At 42.4% G+C, this 27,037-nt stretch overlaps 1 protein-coding gene across 23 annotated transcripts in view; it reads right to left on the bottom strand.

The window, feature by feature from the left end:
- Positions 1 to 27,037, bottom strand: part of MAP4 (microtubule associated protein 4) — a 173,905-nt gene that overhangs the window by 112,339 nt on the left and 34,529 nt on the right. Inside the window, exon 1 of one of the 23 annotated variants that reach the window (XM_066351623.1) lies at positions 21,895 to 22,009. The exons of 21 other annotated variants lie outside the window; for them this stretch is intronic. The gene's annotated coding sequence lies outside the window, so the exon portion shown is untranslated. Of the gene's footprint in view, positions 1 to 4,738; positions 4,861 to 21,894; positions 22,010 to 27,037 lie in introns of those variants that run through there. One more of the 23 variants, XM_066351621.1, reaches the window with a different exon arrangement.

Here is a 27,037-nt window from a genome sequence, read left to right as displayed (position 1 = left end):
AAACACATACACAGTATTTTTTCTTATGGAAAATTACCCTGTAAAAGCAATGCTAGTATTGTATTGGAAGTGCAAGTGCACACTCTTAGTCAGAAAGCCCTGGTTTTCAATATATTAAAGAGAGCACCCCGGCCCTGGCCAGTTGGCTCAGTGGTAGAGCGTCGGCCTGGCATGCAGAAGTCCTGGCTTCGATTCCCAGCCAGGGCACACAGGGCTGCTTCTCCACCCTTCCCCCTCTCCTTCCTCTCTGTCTCTCTCTTCCCCTCCCGCAGCCAAGGCTCCATTGGAGCAAAGATGGCCCGGGCGCTGGGGATGGCTCCTTGGCCTCTACCCCAGGCACTAGAGTGGCTCTGGTCACAACAGAGAGACACCCCGGAGGGGCAGAGCATCAACCCCTGGTGGGCAGAGCGTAGCCCCCTGGTGGGCATGCCAGGTAGATCCAGGTCGGGCGCATGTGGGAGTCTGTCTGACTGTCTCTCCCCGTTTCCAGCTTCAGAAAAATACAAAAAAAAGAGCACCCCAATTATGTAGTTACTCATTCTAAGACATATAAAATAAATTCCTTAAGTGCTCTACAGAGTTATTAAAACTGGTTCTGCAAGTGTTTCAGAATTGATTTCAATAAACTCATGAATAAATTTATCCCATTTACAGACTCATTTAAGGTGATTTAATATTCATTTATGTCTTAAATGTTTAGTTATATAGTGTATGCACAAAACGATATGACACAGTGTTAGCCTCAAATTTGGAAATTCAAGAAAACCCAAAATATAAACCACTGTGAATGAAAAGTATCTACTTTTTTTTTTTTTATTCATTTTTAGAGAGGAGAGAGAGAGGGAGAGAGAGAAGGGGGGAGGAGCTGGAAGCATCAACTCCCATATATGCCTTGACCAGGCAAGCCCAGGGTTTTGAACCAGCAACCTCAGCATTTCCAGGTCGACGCTTTATCCACTGCGCCACCACAGGTCAGGCCGAAAAGTATCTACTTTTTAAAAATATCTTGTGCCCTGGTTGGGTTACTGGGTTGGTTACAGCGTCATCCTGATATTCCAAGGTTGCAAATTCCATCTCTGGGGTCAGGACAGAAACAAAAATCAACCAGCAAATGCATAAATAAGTAGAACAAGGCCCTGGCCAGTTGGCTCAGTGGTAGAATGTCGGACTGGCGTGTAGATGTCCTGGGTTCGATTCCTAGCCAGGACACACAGGAGAAGCGACCATCTACCATCTGATTCTCTACCACCCTTCCCCCTCCCCCTTCTCTCTCTCTCTCTCTCTCTCTCTCTCTCTTTCTCTCTTCCCCTCCCACAGCTATGGTTCAGTTGGTTCGAGCACATCAGCTCTGGGCACTGAGGATGGCTCCATGGAGGCTCTACCTCAGGCACTAAAAATAGCTCAGCTGTAAGCATGGCCCCAGATAGGCAAAGCATTGGTCCCAGACAGGGGCTGTCGGGTGGATCCTGGTTGGGGTGCATGCAAGAGTCTGACTCACTACCTCCCCTCCTCTCACTTGAAAAAGAAAACAATTTAAAAATAAAAAAAAATTAGTGGAACAACAAATCAATGTTTTTCTCTTCCTCTCTTTCCTAAAGTCAATGAGTAAATAAATAAAAATTTAAATAAATTTCTTGCTATTTATACTACTTGTCTTTTATTTATATATATAATAATGTTAATTTTAAATGGATTTGTCAATCGGAGGCAAGAAAAGAAAGCTGGCTACAGAAGTTTTAGTGCTTCGCTGAAGCACTAGTCTAATCTGATTCTTACTGTGGCTTTGAGTGAGTCACCTTCCAGGGCTGAGTTCCCTAATCTGTAAAATGAGAATGGTATGTTACATGATTCCTGAGCTTGATTACTCTATAAACTACTTATAATTCAGTTTCATCAGTTAAGTTAGAAATAAACAAACTTCATATATATCCTCAATGTGAATGTGAATTCACATTATTAAATTATGGAAATACTTTATATATCAAATACTCTCAATTATAACTGGGTTCAGGTTTATTAAAAGCTTTTTAGCAAAGAGAGAGACTGAAAACAAACTCATCAGTGCACAGGGCTCTGTTTGCACAAATCTGACTGGAGTTTTAAACTCTACCCAGCCCTGGCTGGATAGCTCAATTGGTTAGAGCACTGTACAGCTAAACCAAGGTTGTGGGTTCAATTCCCAGTCAGGGCACTTATAAAAATCAACCAATGAAAGCATAAATAAATGGAACAAAATGGATGTTTCTCTCTCTCTTCCTCTTCCTCTCCCCCCCCCCCCCCTTTCTCTCTCAAAAAAGAACTCTACTCAGAGCTGGCTTACATCAAAGGAGACTTGACACCACTCTGCCAGAAAGTAAGCCCCACATTATTTAACCAGTCACCAAGAGAACATAGTTTTTCAACATAGCACCTTGGACATCTGATCTTTCATTCTGACTACATGTCTGAAGTGAAACTATCTGGTAATCTAGACTGGTTTTGAACAGGCAAACCATAGAAAATGACATGACAGGATGATGAAGCACAGGAGAGAATTCTGCTCCCTTGACTACCTCTTGCTATTAATAGTTATGTACTCATAAAGAGTACATAAGAATATATGATGAGGTCACAAGCAGCTTCTCTGTTTTATGGTTTACTTTAGATCACAAACTCGGGAATAATACTGAACTAAAAATATTTTCTAGGTCTAAGAGATTAAATAGTATTCATATGTAATTTAAACACACAGTAGTATGGACAATTTTTTAGGCTCCTGGGAGTCCTCTTGAAAATTCTAGGTCAGTTGTCTTATCTATAGTCAGTCACTTGGGATCTGAGCTGATTCTTTCTGATGAGAAATGAGCAATCTAGTTTGCAGATGGTTAGAGCTGTTGTCATCTCTCTGCCTACCACCCCATGCCCAAGGTGTTGCTAATGCAGAAAAAGAAAACTCATAAAAAGGAAGAACAGAAGCCTAAGTCCTACCAACATACTCAGTCACTGTTCATAACACTGTATTTTTATGGTACTGTCACATTAGCCAAACTTCCACCAAGATTCATTTGAGAAAGCCAGCATTCTCTTTTTAAAAGTATTGTAGCCTATTTCACAATTTAAAAGGGATAAAATGTTATATAGAAGGACCACCTTAGTGGGATTGCTTATCAAGTAATTTTCTCCTGATCTCAGAGAGAAATTCCTCTGAAAGTTTCTGAGTTTCTGGGGTTAGTATGAAAAGGGAGAAAAACAGCTCAGTTGGTTAGAGCATTGTCCAGATACATAGAAATTGTGGGTTTGATCCCGGGTCAAGGCACATACAGGAACAGAACAATGTTTCTGTCTCTCTCCCTCCTTCCCTCTAAAAAATAATTTTAAATTAAAAAAATAATTTTAAATAATAATTTAGCAACATGGGACATTTCCGGGAATAAAGCCAACCTGGAAAAGATAAAGTTGGGAGAGGGCAAGTGGGCCCTAGGAGGAGATAGGGAGGCAATACAATGGCTAAGGACAAGTTTGACATCTTTCAAAAGACTGCCTCCTGACAATTTTAGAAAGAAAAAAAAAAGTTCTTAATAACCTGGATTCGTTTAGAAACAAAATAATCACTTACAACATTGTTGTCTAAGGGAAATGCACTTTGCGTTCCAAATAACCAATTTAATACATAAATGTTTAATAATTCTTAAAGGTAGGAGACTGCCCATAATGCTCACTTAAATTTTATCTGTGATTGATAATCTGTCCTGTTATTTTGCGGGGGGTGAGTTATGGGCAAGACACAGAACTAAAAAGATACATGGGCTAAATATTTTCTTCTATACTTTTTTTGCATGACTGATATTCTGAAGCCAACAACAAAGCTGCTACCCGAAGACATTATTGAGAGTGTTGTGGCCAAAATGCAGTGCTGTTTCTCAGGCGTGGAAAAAAACCAGCAGCCCAGCCAGACCCAATGTGATTTTAAGACCATTTATAACCTGACATGGTGATAGGTATAGCCTGCATCATAAAGATTTCATATTCAGCATGAGATTTTTTGAGTTTGCCTAGCAAAGTTTCAGTCATTAAATAAGGACTTTATCCCTCAGATTTGTTTTAATGAATTTAAGGAGCCTATTGATATCAAGCTGAACCTTGTCTGATGGCTGTGTTCTGTTTTTAATTTAATTAACTAGAAAACCTTGATTTATACTTTCAATCAAAACTATATTTTATTGTAAGTAAAACCACATCTTTATTAAGAATCTCTAAAGGACTCAGCTGCCATCTCATGCAACTCGGAGGCACATAATCCCCTCGGCTAATCTGAATTTCTCCCGCTACTCCCCAGAACCAGACTGGCAAAAAGCAACAGACAATTCAGCAACATCTTAACTGTCCTGAGCAATAAACTCTAAATTCCCTGGAGAACATGCTAACTTTCTACCCCAGGTGCCTCCCTACACACTTCAAGGACAACAGCTGTACTGTGACAAACTATAGGGAGTTCCAGGCTGGGCAGGTTTCTGTTAACCACCATTTGTCCTGTTCCTTATAGGATTAACAACAGGAGAGAGCCACTGGTTACTAGAATAGCTGAAGGATCACCCAGCTGATACATTTTATTTCCATGTAGTTCCCCAAAACAAAGAGTTACTCTTCCCATTACTACTTTAGAGAGCTCTGGCCTCTAAATATAAAAGCACTGCATCCACAGGCACACACACACACACATAAAACCTTCCAGCACAAGGCAGGAAGCTAGCTTACTTACAGGAGCTATCCCGGCAGCTTGGGTTCAGTCCTGACCGAATGCATTTTAGATCTCTAAACAGGAACCTGCCTCCTACATCTCTGTCCAAGTGAATTTAAATCTATTTCTCCAAGAAGAATAATCTACACTAGATACCTCCCACTGTTAGCCATGTGATACAGTCTGAAGTCTGGTTATGTGGGCCAAAACAAGAGACGACAATGACACAGCACTTACATTTCTGCTTTGACCATCCTGAAGAGTGGAATCTTCAATTTTATCTCAATTTTAAAAGAAGAAAAGCAAATTTTAAGATGATTCTCAATACTTAATGCCCTCAAATTTGGAAAAAAACAAAGTATTTTTAAAAAACTTTACTATTCATCCCATATATTCTTCCTCAGTATAAGAAAAAAAATTCAGAGTTTGCTTACAACTATCTAAAAGTTATTTCTAACCACTTAAAATCTCTAAAAGCTTGTTTAAAACCACAAGTTCAGCTGGTTTGAGCACTGTCCCAAACCACAGAGGTTGTTGGTTCAATCCCCAGTCAGAGCACATACAGAAACAGCTTGAAGGAACAGCTTGATGTTCCAGTTTCTGTATGTTTCTTTCTCTCCATTCCTCTCTCTCTAAAATCAATAAAATTAATAAATAAATTTAAAACCACCAGTTCAAATATTCTAGGATCCAATTCCTTCACTTGAACAGATGACAAAAGGAGAACCAGAGCAAACAAGCCCCTATGATGGAGCTGGGACTGAGGGCCAGGCTCAGAGGAGAGCCAGAGAACACCAGAAGAGAAGCAGGGTGTCACAAAAATGGCCAAAATCTTAGAATTTTATAGGTTCTGCCTATCTCTGAGCAACATCACTATACTTAAAAGTTGATTTTTTTGCCCTTTTATTTTATTTATTTATTTAAGCCAGCCAACCAGACAAGAGGGGTGGGGAGGAGGAGAAAGAGGAGAAGCATCAACCTGTAGTTGCGTCACTTTAGTTGTTCACTGATTGCTACTCATACCTGCCTGGGGCAGGGGGGGAGGCTTAAGCTGAGCCGGTGACCCCTTCTCAAGTCTGGGCTTCAGGCCAGCACCCTCTGGACTCAAGTCAGTGACCATGGGATCATGTCAATGACCTCACATTCAAGCCAGCGACCCCATGCTCAAGCTGGTGACCTTGGGGTTTCACACCCAGAAATTCAACCTCCCAGGACGATGCTCTACCCACTGCACCCCACTGTTCAGGCTACCTTTCCTTCTTTGCCAGGTGGCTCAGTGGTAGAACGTTGACCTGGCATGTGGAAGTCCCAGGTTCGATTTCCAGTCAGGGCATACAGGAGAAGCAACCATGTGCTTCTCTGCCCCTCCCCTTCCCCTTCTCTCTCTCTCATTCTCTATCTCTTCCCCTCCTGCAGCCATGGCTCGACTGATTTGAGTGTGCTGGCCCGGGCACTGAGGATGGCTCTGTGGAGCCTCTACCTCAGGTACAAAAAATAGCTCGATTGTGAGCATAGGCCCCAGATGGGGATTGCCAGGTGGATCCTAATTGGGGAGCATGCAGGAATCTGTCTCTCTATTGCAGGGGTCGGGAACCTATGGCTCTCGAGCCAGATGTGGCTCTTGATGGCTGCATCTGGCTCACAGGCAAATCTTTAATAAAAAAATAATAACGTTAAAGGCCCTGGCCGGTTGGCTCAGCGGTAGAGCGTCGGCCTGGCGTGCAGGGGACCCGGGTTCGATTCCCGGCCAGGGCACATAGGAGAAGCGCCCATTTGCTTCTCCACGCCCCCCCCTTCCTCTCTGTCTCTCTCTTCCCCTCCCGCAGCCAAGGCTCCATTGGAGCAAAGATGGCCCGGGCGCTGGGGATGGCTCCTTGGCCTCTGCCCCAGGCGCTAGAGTGGCTCTGGTCGCGGCAGAGCGACGTCCCGGAGGGGCAGAGCATCGCTCCCTGGTGGGCAGAGCTCGCCCCTGGTGGGCGTGCCGGGTGGATCCCGGTCGGGCGCATGCGGGAGTCTGTCTGACTGTCTCTCCCCGTTTCCAGCTTCAGAAAAATACAAAAAAAAAAAAAATAATAATAATAATGTTAAAAATATAAAACATTCACATGTATTACAATCCATTCATTTTCTACCGCTCATGTTCATGGTTGCGGGTGGCTGGAGCCAATCACAGCTGTCCTTCCGGACAACACCAAATTTTTATGGGATAATGCATAATGTACACGGGTCGTTGTATGGCTCTCACAGAATTATATTTTAAAATATGTGGCGTTCATGGCTCTCTCAGCCAAAAAGGTTCCTGACCCTTGCTCTTTTGCCTCCTCTCACTTAAGTAAGAATAAAAATCAAAAATTAAATTAAGAAAAGGATAAAGGCAGTTGGGAAGAGTCCTAACATGGAGAAAACATCCCAGTTGATTTAAAAGAACCCCAATCTGACCTGTGGTGGCGCAGTGGAACGCTGAGGTCACCAGTTCAAAACCCTGGGCTTGCCTGGTCAAGGTACTTACCGGAAGCAACTATGAGTTGATGCTTCCCACTTCTCCCTCCACTCTCTCTATCTCCCCCCTCCATAAGAATCAACAAATAAAATCTAAAAAATAATTTAAAAAAGAAAAAAAAAGAAACCCAATGCCTATTTTTAAAAAAATCTAAACCCCTTAGTGTTTAGACCCCACAATCCTAAGACCCCACAATCCTAAGAGACCCAGTCCTATCACATACCACAACTGTCAGCAGGTTTTTTTTGTTTTGTTTTGTTTTGTTTTTACAGAGACAGAGAGTGAGTCAGAGAGAGGGATAGACAGGGACAGACAGACTAGAACGGAGAGAGATGAGAAGCATCATCAATCATTAGTTTTTCATTGCGCGTTTCAACACCTTAGTTGTTCATTGATTGCTTTCTCATATGTGCCTTGACCGCAGGCCCTCAGCAGACCGAGTAACCCCTTGCTGGAGCCAGCGACCTTGGGTTTGGGCTTTTGCTCAAACCAGATGAGCCCGCGCTCAAGCTGGCAACCTCGGGGTCTTGAACCTGGGTCCTCTGCATCCCAGTCCAATGCTCTATCCACTGCGCCACCGCCTGGTCAGGCTGTCAGCAGGTTTCCATGTTGGGTCTCCCCACACTTTAGTCACATGGGACCAGCTGCCATTTTACAAGCACACCATGGACATTAGCACTTTTTGCCCTTTGCAGGGGTTCAGAATGATCTACCCGAAGATGTGCTTCTGTGTAGGTGGATTGTTGTGAGCTAAAGCAACTGAAACTCTGAGGGCTCAAAAGAAACTTCTTGCCCCTTAACTACCTAGAAGAATTTAAATTAGAAGCCTGGCCCAGGATAGGAGTTAAAATCAGAAATGACCTTTTGCCTTTCTATATGGTAGGGAAAACTAATAATTACTGACCATGTGCTCTCCCTGCCATGACCTTCTAGTGCATTACCTCACGGTGCCTTACCTCAGCCCTAGCTGAGGTGCCTTACCTATGCCCATTTTCCCTGTGTCTCGAACCTCCTGTGCATGTGAGATCTCCGACTCTCTCATGTATACAGGGTTCCCATATATATGTATATATTAAATTTGCTTATTTTCTCTTGTTCATCTGTCTCACGTCTCCTTGGTATAAGACCAGCCAAAAGAACTTTAAGCATAGAGAAAAGTTTCTTCCCCCCCCCTTACCTTGTTCATATTGCTATTCACATTTTAAATTCTCTTCTCTGCTTGTTTATCAAAGTTTCAAAATCAAGGTCCTCATCCTATCACCTTTTCTGTGATTCCTTTATAGAATCTGTTTCCCAGCACCATTCTGAACTAACACCCATCACCTGTACTTCTATTCTAACAGGTACAGTCTGATCTGTGCTGTAGTTAGCTGCATACATAACACCAGTAGCTCCTATAAACTACTAGTTCTCAAAAGTCAAGGACAGTGACTAAATGGTATGTGTGTGTGTGTGTGTGTGTGTGTGTGTCCTGGTCAAGGCATATATGAGAAGCAAGTATTAGTTGATGCTTCCTGGCCCTTTCTGTCTCTCTCCTCTCTAAAAATAAATAAACAAAATCTTTAATAAATAAATACATAAAATGGTACAATAGAAGTTAATAAAAGAACATGTCTAATTTGAAATTAATCAGAAATGCCAAAACTACAAAAACTCTTCAGAACCAGAAAAAGAGTAAATAGGTTCAATGCTGAAGGGTCATCACTAATTAAGAATATTCACCTTGTCTGACCAGGCGGTGGCGCAGTGGATAGAGCGTTGGACTGGGATGCGGAAGGACCCAGGTTCAAGACCCCGAGGTCGCCAGCTTGAGCGCGGGCTCATCTGGTTTGAGCAAAAGCTCACCAGCTTGGACCCAAGGTCACTGGCTCGAGCAAGGGGTTACTCGGTCTGCTGAAGGCCCGCGGTCAAGGCACATATGAGAAAGCAATCAATGAACAACTAAGGTGTTGCAACACGCAACGAAAAACTAATGACTGATGCTTCTCATCTCTCCAGTCCCTGTCTATTCCTCTCTCTGACTCTCTCTCTGTCTCTGTAAAAAAAAAAAAAAAAAAAAGAATATTCACCTCATTCTTCTACTTTCCAAACATACCTTATGCCAGAGCAATCATGGAAAGAAAGCCAACCGGCCGTTACCATACAAACCAGCTCTCCATGTCAGTCATCTTATCATTATTAGGCAGAGCCATAAAAATAGCTTTCTGCTTTTAGAAACACACAACATCATGATGCAACGTGGCAAAATACAAATAGGTTTTTATTCAAGAGATTAGCTGCCACCATTGATGTTAACATCACTGTATAAATATTAAAACTTTTACAATTATTAAAATGTTCAGTCTCTGTGCCCTGGCCAGCCGGATAGCTCGGTTGGTTAGCGCGTCACTCCAAAGTGCAGAGGGTGCCGGTTCCACCCTGGTCAGGGCACATACAGGAACGGATCGATGCTCCTGTCACTGTCTCTCTCCCTTCCTCTCTCACTAAAATCAATATTTTAAAAAAATGTATTTTATATTAAGTCTCTATAGTAGTAGCTCACATGTCTCTGTCCAAGAGTAACAAATTATGTAATTTTAAGATGACTCATTGCTAGAGAAATTGAATAAAAGGAAGAGTATTCACATTTGATCAGCTCTTAGCTTTTGAGAACTATTTCATTTCAGAAAAACCTCTCCATCAGGCAAAGTGGGTTTTTCTCCGAAATTCAGAGCCATAATATACCATATTTTATTGTATACCAGTGAAAGTAAAGAAAAGTGGTAGAACTGAAAGGAGATAGAGATGTGCACTGTTGATTCGAGAATTACTTATTTACCATGTGTGTCTGTTCTAGAGGCCCCCTTGGACTCCGAGTTCCTAGATGGCAAAGATAGTATCTTTTGCATTTACCCTGGGCACCAAGTGATACCTCATAAGTTCTCATTAAATGCACATGCACATCGCTGGGTGTGCTCTGTTCTATGTCATGATGGTCAGCCTTCTCTGGCTGGGACTGACATCTGACCAGCTGCAAGGACCCTCCTGGTTTTTCTACTGTTGGTTCTAGAGCAGAATTAGCATTGGAGTACAGTAGGTTAGCAATTCTGAGCAGGAAGAATTCTGAGTAGGCATAAATACTACAGGAATACTTAGTAGGCATTTTGTAGAATGATCTTAGTGGTGGTAAATGTGTTGCCTTTAACATAAAAGTAACTTACAGATGTTTTTAAGTAGAAGGGGGAAAGGCTTAGAAGTAAAACTAATACTATTAAGTGAAAACTGAACAGGCAAAGCAAAAAGTCAAAGGAATATTCCAAGTTATTATTAACATTTTTAAAAACTTTTTATTAATTTTAGCAAGTGAAGAAGGGAGGGAGGGAGATAAGAACATCCAGCTGTTCCTGTATGTGCCCTGACCAAGGATCAAACCAGTAACCCCTGTGCCCTGACCGGTTAGCTAAGTGGTAGAGCATCAGCCTGGCATGCAGGAGTCCCGGGTTCGATTCCCAGCCAGGGCACACAGGAGAAGCGCTCATCTGCTTCTCCACCCCTCCCCCTCTCCTTCCTCTCTGTCTCTCTCTTCCCCACCCGCAGCCAAGGCTCCATTGGAGCAACGTTGGCCCGGACACTGAGGATGGCTCTGTGGCCTCTGCTTCAGGTGTTAAAACAGCTCTGGTTGCAACAGAGTGACGCTCCAGATGGGCAGAGCATCGCCCCCTGGTGGGCGTCCCAGGTGGATCCCGGTCGGGCGCATGTGGAAGTCTGTCTGACTGCCTCCCTGTTTCCAGCTTCAGAAAAATACAAAAACAAAACAAACAAACAAAAAAACCCAGTAACCCCTGCCCTTTGGGATAATGGTCTAACCAAACAAGCTATCTGACCAGGGCTATTAACATAACTTTTAACACTGTACCTGAAACAGAGGTAAAGATCTGTGTTAAAAGTGAAAAGCCTGGTCTGACATGTGGTGGAGCAGTGGATCAACCGTCGACCTAGAACGCTGAGGTCGCTGGTTCAAAACCCTGGTTTGCCTGGTCAAGGCACAAATGGGAGTTGATGCTTTCTGCTCCTCCCCCCCTCTCTGTCTCCTCTAAAAAATGAATAAAAAATAATTAAAAAAGAAAAAAGTGAAAAGCCCTGGGCCCTAGCCAATTAGCTCAGTGGAAGCACTCCAGCCTGGCATGTGGATGTCCTGGGTTCAATCTCTGGTCAGGGCACACATGAGAAGCAACCATCTGTTTCTCTTCCCCTCCATCTCCCTCTTCTCTCTCTCTTGCAGCCAGTGGCTCGACTGGTTTGAGCATCAGCCTGAGGTGCTAAGGATAGCTCAGTTGGTCTGAGCATCAGCCTCAGATGCTGAGAATAGCTTGGTTGATTAAGCATCGGCCCTAGATGGGGGTTGCCAGGTGGATCTCAGTCAGGGTGCATGCGGAATCTGTCTATCTCTCCTCCTCTCACTTAAAAAATAAATAAAATAAGAAAAGAAAGTTCATTAAAATGAAATATAAAACAAAAACAGCATTTGTAAAACTTAACACTAGAAAGAGACACGGTCTCCCTTGCTTCTCCCTCCCTTCACAAGTAAAGCCTAAGACTTAAGCAAGTGATCTATTGAGGGAGTGAGTGCCCTTAGAGAAATCTGTGAGTAAGGAAGGGAAACAAAGCTGTGATTTTAGCTGAAATCTAGCCTCCACCTCCTCTTAGGAAGCTATGAAGCACAACCACACCACAAAGTCAGTGCCACTGTGAGGCAAGGGGCCAGGTCTCTGTAACCTTCATCAGGCAGTCACTGGCTATGGGTCATAGGAAAGGGAGGGATGTAACTTCCCAGGCATTTCTGGGGGAGGTGGCTGCTATCTGCTGCTGCCCTTGGCAGCTAACACCCAAAGCTGGTTTGGGGGTGGCCATGAGGTGTGTACACTGGCTGGTAAAAGGACTCTAGACAGGGCACCAGCATCATCTACTACAGCAGGATCAGCTGTATAACAAAAAAGCATAGCAGATTGGTATAGGTATATAAAACCCAAGCAAAATAGACTCTTAAACAAAAACCCATTAATAGAAATAAAGTAACAAAAAGTTTGATTCACTAAGATTTACCAATAAATAACAAACTTGCGTGTACCTAACACCACAGCTATTTTTCAAATGCATAAAACTGGCATAATAAGGAGAAAGAGACGAGTCCTCATTCATAGGAGTATATCATAACACATCATGTAGACAAAAATCAGTAAGTATATACAAGCCTGAACAACTCAATATATACATTTCAGCTAATGACACTGTGACACCGGCACAACAAGAGGTCAATACAAGAGAACAGTTTCAAAAAAGAGCCACTAGATATGCACAATTAATTTATGACAAGTGTAACACTGAAGAGCAGTTGGGGGGAAAACTGTCTTTTTAATAAATGGTGCTGAGTCAATTGGTTATCTGATTACTGGGGGAATGTACCTTGAGTTCTACCTCACCTGTACACAAAAACCAATTCCATCCTGGCCTGTGGTGACACAGTGGATAGAGCGTTGACCTGGAACACTGAGGTCGCTGGTTCGAAACCCTAGAATTGCTTGGTCAAGGTACATATGACAAGCAACCAATGAACAACTAGAATGAAGCAACTACTTCTTGTTCCTCCTTCTCCCCCTGTAAAATCAATAAATAAAATATTTTAAAAAAAATTCCATTTGAACATAACTAAATGACAAGATAACCTGGAAATGTTTTCTTTGAATGTATGTACCCTGATTTATTGATGTCACCCCATTAAAATAAAAATTTATTTATCAAAAAAAAAAATTCCATTTGGATGGCAGGTCTAAATGTGAAAGATAAAACAATAAAGCTTCTAGAAGATAATTTGGAGAATATCTTTATGATCATGGGATAAGCAAAGATTTCTTAAACAGATCACACAAATCACAAAACTCAAAACACTAAAAATGATAAACTGGACATTAAAAGTACAAATTTATGTCCATCCAAATATACATATCATTAAGAGAATGAAAAGCAAACCATAGGGTTGAAGAAGGTATCTATAATACATAGAAAAGAATTTATCCATGGGATATATAAAGAACTCCTATTAAAAAGAAAAAAAAAGAGCTACTTCTTATAGTAGGAGACTATCCAAATAGCCAATAAACACATAAAAAGTGATTCATTTTACTAATAATCAGGGAGAGATAAATTAAGATCCAATAAATATCAACCAGAATTGCTAAAATGAGAAAGACAATTATCAAGTGTTAGAAAGGATGAGCAGCAAGGAGACCTCTTATGCACTACTACAAATTGATATAATCATTTTAGACAACAGTATGTCATTATTTATAAGGTAGAATTTATACATATCCTTCCCAGGCTTTCTACTTCTAGATATGTTTAGATTCTTAGATAAACACTTGCATCCATATACGAGAATATCAGAGCAGCATTATTCATAACAAGAATCTGAAAACAATCCAAATGTACATCAGAGAATAGAAGAAATCTTATATTAAGTTAATGAAATCCATACAGCATTGAAAATGAAATAACTACAGATATACCAATCAACATGGGTGAATTTCAGTTACATGGTGCTAAAGGAGTCATACATTTGTACTGAAATTATTAAACACAAGAAAAGACACAAAATTCAGGATAGTGATACACTCTAAGGTAAAAATTCAATAGGGAAGGTACAAACAAGGGGCTTAGAAAAATTCAACTTTGTAAGCTGGGTGGTAGACTTGTGGATATTTATCTTTTTATTATTCTTTAAATTTTGCATATATTTTACATACAAAGAGGAAAGGTGGAGAGCATAAGGATGACTGAGGGAAGAGAGAGACAAGGACAGGAGGTAGAAAAAGGAAAAACCAAAAGAGAATTCCCCAAGAAGCACCAAGTAATGAGGAACAGATTATCTTCTGATTTCTAACAGCAGCAGTAAATGCTAGAAAGTAATGGAGTGATGCCTTTTAAAACCAAAATGTTAAACCTAGAGTTTTGGTCCAGCAATATGGACGTCCGAGGTTTGATTCCCAGTCGGTACACAGGAGAAGCGACCAACTGCTTCTTTCCCCCTGCTCTCCCTCTTCCCCTCCCGGAGCCAGCTCCATTGGTTCGTGTGGCCCTGGACACTGAGGATAGCTCAGTTGGTCCAAGCACATCGGCCTCAGGCACTAAAAATAGCTCAGTACTCAAGCACCAGCCCCAGACGGGGTTGCCAGGTAGATCCCAGTCAGGACACATGTGGGCATCTGCCTCACTATATTCTCTACTCTTATTTTTGTTTGTTTGTTTTTGGGTTTTGGGGGTTTTTTGGGGTTTTTTTTGTATTTTTCTGAAGCTGGAAACGGGGAGGCAGTCAGACAGACTCCCGCATGCGCCTGACCGAGATCCACCCGGCACACCCACCAGGGGGCGATGCTCTGCCCATCCGGGGCGTTGCTCTGTCGCGACCAGAGCCACTCTAGCGCCTGGGGCAGAGGCCAAGAGAGAGACAGAGAGGAAGGAGAGGGGGAGGGGTGGAGAGGCAAATGGGCGCCTCTCCTGTATGCCCTGGCTGGGAATCGAACTCGGGACTCCCACACGCCAGGCCGACGCTCTACCACTGAGCCAACCGGCCAGGACCTCTACTCTTCTTTTTTTTTTTTTTTTGCACATTGCAACACCTTAGTTGTTCATTGATTGCTTTTTCATATGTGCCTTGACCGGAGGCCTTCAGCAGACAGAGTAACTCCTTGCTGAAGCCAGCGACCTTGGGTCCAAGCTAGTGAGCTTTTGCTCAAACCAGATGAGCCCGTGCTCAAGCTGGCGACCTCGGGTCTCGAACCTGAGTCCTCAGCATCCCAGTCTGACACTCTATGCACTGCGCCACCACCTGGTCAGGCAATCTCCTCTACTCTTACCTAAACACCAAACAAATAAAAAAAGAAAACCCTAGAGTTTTATACTCAACCAATTTATCAAGTGAGGATCAAGTGGCAAATTCAAACATGCAATAAATCCAAAACATTTATTTTCCTTCCAGACACCTTTTCTGAGAATGAACTTCCAGGAAAATGACACCTGAATGCAGCATCCTAGGAAAACCGTAGCACCCAAGTAATAGTACAATTAACCTATAAGAAAAATAAGCCTAACCAGGTGGTTGCACAGTGGATAGAGCATCGGCCTGGGACACTGAGGACCCAGGTTAAAACCCCAAGGTTGTGAGCTTGAGCGCAGGCTCATCTAGCTTGAGCGCAGGGTCCCTGGCTTGAGTGTGGGATCACAGACATGACCCCATGGTCACTGGCTTGAGCCCAAAAGGTCACTGACTTGAAGCCCAAGGTTGCTGGCTTGAGCCCAAGGTCACTGGCTTGAGCAAGGAGTCATTGGCTCAGCTAGAGCCCCCCCAGTCAAGGCACATATGAGAAAGCAATCAATGAACAACTAAAGTGCTACAGCTACAAGCTGATGCCTCTCATTCTCTCACTTCCTATCTGACTGTGTCTATCCCTCTTTCTGTCTCTTAAAAAAAGAAAAGAAAGAAAAATGAAAAAATCCAGGATGATGGTAATGCATTATTACACCTAGAAAAATACTGTCCAAAATTAACCTTTCCACAAACACTATAATTTTAAGAAGTTGAATGACCTTACATATGTGGTACAGATGCTACAGATGTCATATATTTTTATGCTAATCAGGAAAAAATAGACAAGTAAAAATTAGGGGTAGGGAAGTTACTGAAGGGTAACAACACAGAAAGTATTGATTCAAACACTATGCAACCTGAACTGTGGCATTATTTTGAGCTCATTATATAGTTTAAGAAAAGAATGCATTTAATACTTAGAACATTCTCATCAGATTTACTAACACAGGATGGATCCATGAAGAATTACACTTTATACTTAGATGTAAAGGGTGTATATATACTGTATCATAGAAAGAAAAGGAAGGGATTGGGGGCTAACTCTAAAACAGCAGCTTTTGAAATCAAAGCTGAAAAGCCTTTGCTGACTCTTCAAATTTAATCTTAAGTGGGTACAAGGCAAAAAGAACTTTGCCTCTTCACTGGAATGTGCTTCTCTAATGGTCTGCAAGTCTGCATGTGCTGACCTTTAAAAGAAAATATAAAGTCTGTCTGTTCTCCTTCCTGATAGTGGGCTGATAGACTGAACATACATGGACAATGACTTGGTTCTGATGATGGCTGTGTTTTTTCCTACTGTATTTCTTATACGATAATTTATGGCAGATTTCTGCCATAAATGTATTTTTAATCCTTCAAAAATAAGCTAAGTATAATGAAATAAAAAAGTTTAAACCACAAATGAAATTACAAAAGAAAATAACATGATATAACCAACTTGGGGGGGGGGGCTAAATTTAGCAAGCACCAAAGAGTTCAAAAACTAAAATCAAAGACTTCCAAACTAAATTTCTTCCAAGAAATTCATAAGTAAATTCTGAGTAATCAAAGGTAGAACATATATCATTCAATAGGAGAAAGATTTTGGTAGTGAATATAGAATCCAAACTGAAATGGGAGTACAGCAAAGATGTGCTCAATGCTCCCAGTCCTATTTCTTCTTCCTGAGTCCTCAGAAAGATATTTCCTACCCCCCTGGCAGTTACAAGTTGAGACCATATGACTGGATTTTTGTCAGTGGAATGCAAGATGAAATAATATGCTTCACCACAAAACATGAAATAAGCTCCTCCTTGCTGGTGCTCTTTGCTCTCAACCAAATAAATAAAAAAGGATCCAGTGGAAGACTCGAAGACACCAGATGAAAGGAACTGGAATTCTTCAGTTATCACAGGAAGCAAGAAATAAATCTTAACTGTGTCAAGTCACTGAAATGCTAGATATGTGAAAGGAGATAACATTAATACAAGAACCTTATATATCTGGCCCTGGCCGGTTGGCTCAGTGGTAGAGCGTCGACCTGGCATGCGAGAGTCCCGGGTTCGATTTCCGGCCAGGGCACACAGGAGAAGTGCCCATCTGTTTCTCCACCCCTCCCCCTCTCCTTCCTCTCTGTCTCTCTCTTCCCCTCCCGCAGCCAAGGCTCCATTGGAGCAGTTTGCCCAGGTGCTGAGGATGGCTCTGTGGCCTCTGCCTCAGGCACTAGAATGGCTCTGATTGCAGCAGAGCAACGCCCCAAGATGGGCAGAGCATCGCCCCCTGGTGGGCGTGCTGGGTGGATCCCGGTCGGGAGTCTGTCTGACTGCCTCCCCGTTTCCAACTTCAGAAAAGGAAAAAAAAAAAAAAAAAAGAACCTTATATATCTAAAACCCTCATTTTAAAAATAAACTGATATAAAGAGATTTTCTAAAATTTACACTAGTTAATAAAACAATCAAGTTCTTTTGTTACAAACCTACAAAAAGGCAGCAAGATACAGTTTCCCATATAAACATGAGGGACCTTAAATTTCTACAAAAATACTTGTGAAAATCTTACAGACATCCATTCCAGATACTATGATTGACACCAGTTTGCACATTTGGACTTGTATCCATAAAATATGGCTGAAAATATTAGCAACTCTGTATATCACAACAAACTAACACATTACATAATTTGTTACTCTATTACCCTTATTTTCTAAGGAGTTTTTTTTTTTTTTTTTTTTGTATTTTTTCTGAAGCTGGAAACGGGGAGAGACAGTCAGACAGACTCCCCTCCCGCATGATCCCCTACCGGGATCTACCCAGCACGCCCACCAGGGGGCGACGCTCTGTCCACCAGGGGGCGATGCTCTGCCCCTCCAGGGTGTCGCTCTGCCGCGACCAGAGCCACTCTAGCGCCTGGGGCAGAGGCCAAGGAGCCATCCCCAGTGCCCAGGCCATCTTTGCTCCAATGGAGCCTTGGCTGCGGGAGGGGAAGAGAGAGACAGAGAGGAAGGGGGGGGGGTGGAGAAGCAAATGGGCGCTTCTCCTATGTGCCCTGGCCGGGAATCGAACCCACGTCCCCCGCACGCCAGGCCGACGATCTACCGCTGAGCCAACCGGCCAGGGCCAGGAGATATTTAAAGTATTACATCCTATCTAAGCATATCATGTGAAAATGGCATTTGTGATCATTTCTAAGGAGAGTACCATGGACATTAGGCCTATTGTCAAATACACAGCTTCTAATTATGCCTTTATTTCTACAAGAGAAGAAAGAAATACCAAGCTTTTAACAATAACTCAAGTCTGATTTAAAATAATTTGGCCCTGGCTGGTTGGCACAGTGGTAGAGCATCAGCCCAGCATGTGAATGTCCTGGGTTCAATTCCTGGTCAGGGCACACAGGAAAAGAGACCGTTTGCTTCTCCACCTTGACCCCTCCCTTTCTCTCTCTCTCTCTTCCCCTCTCACAGCCATGGCTCATTGGTTCGAGCACATTGGCCCAGGCACTGAGGATGGCTTCATGGAGCCTCTGCTTCAGGTGCTAAAAATAGCTTGGTTCCCAGCAGAGCCTCAGATGGGCAGAGGATCAGTCTTGGACAGGGGTTGCCAGGTGGATACTGGTCGGGGCACATATGGAAGTCTGCCTGTCTCCCCTCCTTTCACTTGGAAAAAAAAGAAAAAAAAATTAAAATAATTCATCATTGGTAGGCCATCTGGCTTCTCTTTACCCCTGTCATAGCCGGATATAAGATCACAGGCAAGTCAACTCACTCGATTTATAAAAAGAATTATCTATAAAGTTTTTTTGTGGGTTTTTTTTTTTCCCATTGATTTGAAATGGAGAGGAGAGAGAAGCAACAACTCGTTGTTTTACTTATTCTATTTAGTTGTGTACTCACTGATTGCTTCGTATTTGTGACTTGAACGGGGGTCAAACCCATGACCTCTGGCATCCTAGGTTGATGCTTTATCCACTGAGCCATCTGGCCCGGGCCCTATAATGTATTTTTTAAGCCTACCACTTTGACTATGATTTGACATCTCAGGTCAACAAAATGTATTTAATATTTAGTAGGTGGAACCATATAAAATGATTGATATTTGTTTTTGACCTATAAAAATATTTTTTCATATGACTTAATCTAATAACTGGTGCTGCCTTGAGTGTGGGATCATAGACATGACCCATGGTCCCTGGCTTGAAGCCCAAGATCACTGGCTTGAGCCCAAGATCACTGCTGAGCAAGGGGTTACTGAATCAGCTGAAGCCCCCGCCCCCAGTTAAGGCACATATGAGAAGCAATCAGTGAACAACTAAAGTGACGCAACTACAAGTAGATGCTTCTTATCTCTCTCCCTTTCTGTCTGTCTCTCTAAAGAAAAGAAAAATTATTAATGTTAACACTGCTAAGTCATGTTGACAGTATATACCCTTGACATAATAGCAAAAAAAAAGCATTTTACCTCATAATCTTCTTCTCTTTTCTTTCTCTTTTTTCCTTTTTCTTCTTTTCCAAGTGAGAGAAGGGGAGAGAGAGAGACAGATACCCACATGTACCCTGATCGGGATCCACCTGGCAACCCCCATTTGGGGCCAATGGTCTGCCCATCTAGGGCCATGCTCACAATCAAGCTACTTTAGTGCCTGAGGTGGAGGCTCCAAGGAACCATACTCAGCACCTGGGGCCGATGCACGAGAACCAATCCAGCTATGGCTGCAAGAAAGAATGAGAGAGAGTGGGGTGGGGGTGGAGTAGCCAATGGCCACTTCTCCTGTGTGCCCTGACTGGGAATTGAACCCAGGACATCCACAGGCTAGGCTGACACCCTACCACTGACCAACTGGCCAGAGCAGTAATTTCCCTCTCAAAATCCATAACCTCAGTCTAACCATAAGAAAAAGATCAGCCAAATCCCACTTGGAGGACATTTTACAAAATGTCAGAGCAATAATCCTCAAAGTTGCCAAAGTCATCCAAAAAAAGATCACTAAAAATCAAATCTGAGAAACTATCACAGCCAAGAAAAGCCTAAGCATGACAACTAAATGTAATGTAGTATCCTGGAAGAAACCCTAGAACAGAAAAAGTAAACCCAAATAAAGTATGAACTTCAGTTAGTAATGTATCAAAACTGGTCCATTAATTGTAACAAATATTCCATATTAATGTAAAATGTTAATAACGAGAAACTGGGTATGAAGTATATGGAAACTCTGTACCATCCTCACAACTTTTCTATAAATCTATTTTCTACAATTTTTAAAATTAATTTGAAAATATTTAAGTGAAAAATTCTTACCCATCCTGTGGTGGCACAATGAATAAAAGCATCAACCTGGATCACTCAAGTTGCTGGTTTGAGACCCCTGCCTTGACCAGTCAAGGCACATACAGAAAGCAACTATGTTTCTCACTCCTTCTCCCCCCTGCCTTTCTCTGTGTCCTCTCTCTAAAATCAATAAATACAATCTTTGTTAAAAATTCTTCTATGGACATATTCATGTAAAAAATTGATGCGCCCACCATGTGGTGGTACAGTGGATAAATTGTTGACCCAGAATGCTGAGGTCACCAGTTTGAAACGCCAGGCTTACCCAATCACGGCTCATAAGAGAAGTTAACTATTACAAATTGATGCTTCTCGCTCCTATCCCCACACACACACACTCCTCTCTAAAATCAATAAAGACAATTCTTTTTATTTATTTATTTTTAATTATTATTTATTTATTTTTTTACAGGGACAGAGAGTGAGTCAGAGAGAGGGACAGACAGACAGGAACAGAGAGAGATGAGAAGCATCAATCATCAGTTTTTCGTTGCGACACCTTAGTTGTTCATTGATTGCTTTCTCATATGTGCCGTGACCGTGGGCCTTCAGCAGATCGAGTAACCCCTTGCTCAAGCCAGTGACCTTGGGTCCAAGCTGGTGAGCCTTTTTGCTCAAGCCAGATGAGCCAGCGCTCAAGCTGGTGACCTCAGGGTCTCAAACCTGGGTCCTTCTGCATCCCAGTCCAATGCTCTATCCACTGCGCCACCGCCTGGTCAGGCTAAAGACAGTTCTTTTAAAAAAAACTGATAATCCTGGGTCCTGGCCGGTTGGGTCAGCGGTAGAGTGTCAGCCCAGTGTGTGGAAGTCCCAGGTTCAATTCTCAGCCAGGACACACAGGAGAAGTGCCCACCTGCCTCTCTACCCTTCCCCTTCTTCTTTCTCTCTGTCTCTCTCTTCCCCTCCCGCAGGCCAAGGCTCCACTGGAGCAAAGTTAGCCCAGGCACTGAGGATGGCTCCATGGCCTCCGCCTCAGGTGCTAGAATGGCTCTGGTTGCAACGGAGCTATGCCCAGATGGGCAGAGCATAGCTCCCTAGTGAGCATGTCGAATGGATCTTGGTTAGGCACGTGCGGGAGTCTGTCTGTCTGCCTCCCGCTTCTAACTTCAGAAAAATACAAAAAAATAAAAATTATGTTGCATGACCAGTGGTGGCACAGTGGATAGAGCTTCAACCTTGGACACTCAGGTCATCGCCTTGAACGTGAGATCATCAGCATGATCCCATGGTCTCTGGCTTGAGCCCAAGGTCACTGCCTTGGCTTGAACCCCCCAATTAAGCATTTATGGGAAGCAATCAATAAACAACTAAAAGTTTTACAACTATGAGTTGATGCTTCTCCTCTCTCCCTTCCTATCTGTCACTTTCTTGCGTGCACATGCATGCACTAAAAAGAAAATGCAATAATTTTAAATTGTCTTTGTTTCTGGACATGGTCAGAATGTGCACTTCTAAAGTGGTCAGAGAGCCTGACCGGTGGTGATGCAGTGGATAAAGTGTTGACCTGGAATGCTGAGGTCGCCAGTTTGAAACTCCAGGCTTCCCTGGTCAAGGCACATATGGGAGTTGATGCTTCCTGCTCCTCCTCCCTTTTCTCTTTCTAAAAATGAATAAGTAAAATCTAAAAATAAATAAAAATAAAATAAAGTGGTCAGAGAGTTAGCCATTCAAGTGCTTGATTACTGCCACTAGAGCTAAGTGCCATTTCAATATTTTATATTGTTTACGCATAAAAATCATGTGAGCCTTATTTATAGAAATTTCTAAAACAGAAAAATATTAATTGTTCACAATACTTCCCTTATGTTCCCCAGACCAGGTATTCAAAAACAGATGGAAAAAAAGGGATAACCCCCTTTAATATTCTAATAATCACCAGTATTCACTTCCAACTTATATCTAATCCAAGACCTAGAACTGCACTCTTACAATCTACAATTCCCTGAAGAGACTTAGTTAAGCCTGGAGGAAAATCTGTATGAGAGTACCTTCCAAGTCTCTAATCACTGACAACTGGCTCTCCACTGAACCTTCAAATCTGAAGTCTTACCACTGGTACTCTGTAAAACCAACTTTGTTGATTCATAGACAACAGTGACCAACTCTACTACTAAGGACTTATCATTGTTCAGAAAAACAAAACACCTTAACAATGTGTATCTAATATTTTCAACTGAATGACAAGACTTTAAAAAGGGCATGTAAATCCAACCTTCTTATTTTATAAGTGAGAAAAGGACTAAGGGGATTAACAAAGATACTTGTGCAAGGTCATCCTTGAGTCTCAACTAGAACCAGGATTTCCTTTCAGTCCTATATTCCAAAGCAGGAAGCAAGTGAAAGATAAGGGGTATTATAATTCTGACCATTTCCTATACTAGGCTAGAATGCTTGAGTTTTCTCAGAGGTCACTTATCAGAAATAGCACCAAGCCTGACCTATGGTGGAGCAGTGGATAAAGCATCAACCTGGAACACTAAGGTCACTGGTTCAAAGCCCTGGGTTTGTCTGATTGAGGCAACTACAAGAAGCAAATTTACTTAAAATCTTTAAAAAAAAAAAAAAGAAATAGCGCCAAATAGCTATTCTTTTTTTTTTTTTTTTGAATGCCATGCCAACCTGATACAGATCTTTGTATCCCATTTAATTATCAATTCTTACACTGTGCCACTAGTCAATACCCATGATGTGAACTTGAAGCCTTCATTAAATTTCCTAAGTGAACAATTTAATTTGGTACAAACAGAGAAGTGAATATACCAGTTTTCCTCCCAGTTGTCGTTAATAATTTATTGCGGTAAAATTTACAGAACAATTAATCATTTTCTTCCCCCCCAAAAAAAAATTTTTTTTTAATTTAATTTTATTTATTTATTTATTTATTTATTTTATTACAGAGAGAGTCAGAGAGAGGGACAGACAGAAAGGGAGAGAGAAAACATCAATTCTTCGTTGCGGCACCTTAGTTGTTTGTTGATTGTTTTCTCATATGTGTCTTGGGGGGGGGGGATTACAGCAGACTGAGTGACCCTTTGCTCGAGCCAGCGACCTTGGGCTCAAGCTGGTGAGCCTTACTCAAACTAGATGAGCCCACACTCAAGCTGGAGACCTCGGGGTCTCGAACTTGGGTCCTCCACATCCCTGTCCTATGCTCTATCCACTGTGCCACCACCTGGTCAGGCCAAAAAAATTTTTAAAGATTTTACTTATTGATTTTACAAAGAGAGGAGGAGGGGACAGAGAGAAGTGTCAACTCATAGTTGTTCACTGCTTGCTTGTTGCTTGTCACATGTGCCTTGACTGGGCAAGCCCAGGGTTTTAAACTAGCAACCTCAATGTCCCAGGTCAACACTCTACCCACTGTGCCACCACAGGCCAGGCTTCCTTTTTACTTTTTATTTTGTTTGAGAGACAGACAGACAAACAGACAAGAGAGAGAGATGAGAAGCATCAACTTCTAGTTGCACCACTTTAATTGTTCATTGACTGCTTCTCATACGTGCCTTGACCGGGGGCTCCAGCTAAGCCAACGACCCCTTGCTCAAGCCAGTGACCTTGGGCTCAAGCCAGCGACCTAATGATCATGTTGATGACCCCACACTCAAGCTGGCGAGCCTGCACTGATGCCAGCCACCTCAGGTTTTCGAACCTGGAACCTCAGCAACCCAGGTTGATGCACTACCCTGTTCCACCCCCACTCAGGCAACAATTAACCATTTTAGAGAGTTCAATTAATTCCGTGGCATTCACCTCTCTCCAGTTTCAAAATATCTTTTATATTTTTAATTAGAGATGCACTGATCCAAATGTAGAAGAGCTATTCTGTTTTCAATTACTGTAATTCATTATATCTCAATGAAGGCCTAAGCCCAGGTTCCAACCTTAAGTGTATCCTGAGCCCCTTTATCAGTCTGATCTCTTTCTACACGTGGCCAACAGAGTGCACAGGTATTGTGCCAAGTACCTTTCACCTTCTTCTACATATCACTGGTATTCTATCACACAGAAAACCCACACTCCTGCCCTAAACATAACCACAAAGTCAGGCTTATTGTGTGGTTAGCCTACCCAGCAGGCTTTTGTTTCAACAAATACTTTGGACATTACAAACTACTTAGGAAAGAATGATCTCATCCTAGTGATCCAACAACAAACTTTATCAAAAAGCTTTTTGTTACAAGCTGTGATAACCCTGGAAACCAGATCTATTTTTACTATTCAGGCAACCAAAAGGAAAAAACGAAATCAGGGAAAAAAGAGCTCACATATTGACCATTTCTAAAAATCACTTATTCTACAAAATTTTCCCCACTACAAGTGAACAAAGAGACTTTCAGAATTATTTAATGCCAGTAAAAAAAAAAATTACTGTCACAATTTTTTAATTGTAAAACAAATTCATAATCTAGTCCCAATATTGAACCTGTTGAGTCTGATTTGTATGAAAAAACAAGGATTCTTCTCCAGCATTATTTCAACATTGACTGAGTACTTATAGTCTATACTCATCACATAATTTAGGGGATCAGAGAACGTGCAGATACTCCAGCACTTTCAGCCTTATGTATAGTGTATTTTCACCAATGAAATAAAAGTTGGTTTTGCATCTCATTTGCATGATCAAACAACTTTCTTTGACTTGTTTGCTTTTCTAATGTTCTTGTTTAATAAAAATACCAAATGCTTCTTTTTTATCACTTCATATTCATTTTGAAATATCTCCTAATTTTTGTGAGCAGTATATTTACATATATTAATTCAATTATATGTTGAACAATTCTAGTATGTAGCTATATTAACACTCCAATTTAAAATGAGGACAGCAAAGCACTTAGAGGTTAAATAACCTGTAATTACTTTTTACAGCAAGCCTGAGGCAGAGATAAAAGATCATTAAATACACTGAAAAGTCAGAGGCAATATAACACTCTATCCTACCACCTCCACCAACAGCCCCAACAGCCCAACTCCTAGCCCCCAAAAAAACAGATAAAAAGACATCAAGGGCCCTGGCCAGTTGGCTCAGTGGTAGAGCATCGGCCTAGTGTGCAGGAGTCCTGGGTTCGATTCCCGGCCAGGGCACACAGGAGAAGTGCCCATCTGCTTCTCCACCCCTCCCCCTCTCCTTCCTGTCTGTCTCTCTCTTCCCCTCCTGCAGCCAAGGCTCCATTGGAGCAAAGTTGGCCCGGGCGCTGAATGGCTCTATGGCCTCTGCCTCAGGCACTAAAATGGCTCTGGTTGCAACATAGCAACGCCCCAGATGGGCAGAGCATCACCCCCTGGTGGGCATGACGGGTGGATCCCAGTCGGGCGCATGCGGGAGTCTGTCTGACTGCCTCCCCATTTCCAACTTCAGAAAAATACAAAAAAAAAAAGAAAAAGAAAAAAAAAAGACATCTACACTTAGAGGTAGAGTGTAATGGAACAGGAAAATAAGCAGGCTGGTATACAAACAAATACATGTATATGGATTTCCCTTGCTCTATAACATTAGATGTTCCAGATGAGGAAGGGTTAGCACACACCTAAAAAAAAAAGTAGGGAAAAGGGGGTTTTAGAAAAGCCAAATCTTAGTATTACTGCACTATTTTCCAAACATCTGGGAAGCATAAGCAATCTAGTCAGTTAAAAAGTGTTCTCTGCCTGACCAGGCGGTGGCGCAGTGGATAGAGCGTCAGACTGGGATGCAGAGGACCTGGGTTCGAGACCCCAAGGTCGCCAGCTTGAGTGTGGGCTCATCTGGTTTGAGGAAAAGCCCACCAGCTTGAACCCAAGGTCGCTGGCTCCAGCAAGGGGTTACTCGGTCTGCTGAAGGTCCGCGGTCAAGGCACATATGAGAAAGCAATCAATGAACAACTAAGGTGTTGCAACGCGCAATGAAAAACTAATGATTGATGCTTCTCATCTCTCTCCATTCCTGTCTGTCTGTCCCTGTCTATCCCTCTCTCTGACTCACTCTCTGTCTCTGTAAAAAATAAATTAAAAAAAAAAAAAGTGTTCTCTGCTGGGGGGGAGAGGCATTTTGTCTGGCTTTCCTAGAGCTTAGATGAAATAGCTCCAAACTATATTCCCTTGATCTAAATCCATGGTGCCTGACCCGTGCTGGTATAGTGGATCGAGTGTCAACCTGGAATGCTGAGGTCACTGGTTCGAAACCCTGAGATTGCCCAGCCAAGGCACATACAACAAGCAATCAATGAACAACTAAAGTGAGGCAACTATGAGTTGCTGTTTCTCGTCCCAACCCCACTCTCTTCTCTCTGTAAAATCAATAAATAAAATGTTTAGCCTGACTAGGTGGTGGCACAGTGGATAGAGCGTCAGACTGGGATGTAGAGGACCCAGGTTCGAGACCTCGAGGTCGCCAGCTTGAGCGTGGGCTCATCTGGTTTGAGCAAAGCTCACCAGCTTGGACCCAAGGTTGCTGGCTCGAGCAAGGTGTTACTCGGTCTGCTGAAGGCCCACGGTCAAGGCACATATGAGAAAGCAATCAATGAACAACTAAGGTGTCACAACGAAAAACTGATGATTGATGCTTCTCATCTCTCTCTGTTCCTGTCTGTCCCTATCTATCCCTCTCTCTGACTCTCTCTTTGTCTCTGTAAAAAAAAAAAAAA

Source organism: Saccopteryx leptura, chromosome 10 (genome assembly GCF_036850995.1).
Source record: "Saccopteryx leptura isolate mSacLep1 chromosome 10, mSacLep1_pri_phased_curated, whole genome shotgun sequence".
Classification (NCBI taxonomy): domain Eukaryota; kingdom Metazoa; phylum Chordata; class Mammalia; order Chiroptera; family Emballonuridae; genus Saccopteryx; species Saccopteryx leptura.
Note: the sequence above shows the minus strand (reverse complement) of the source record. Positions and strands in the feature narration are given on the sequence as shown.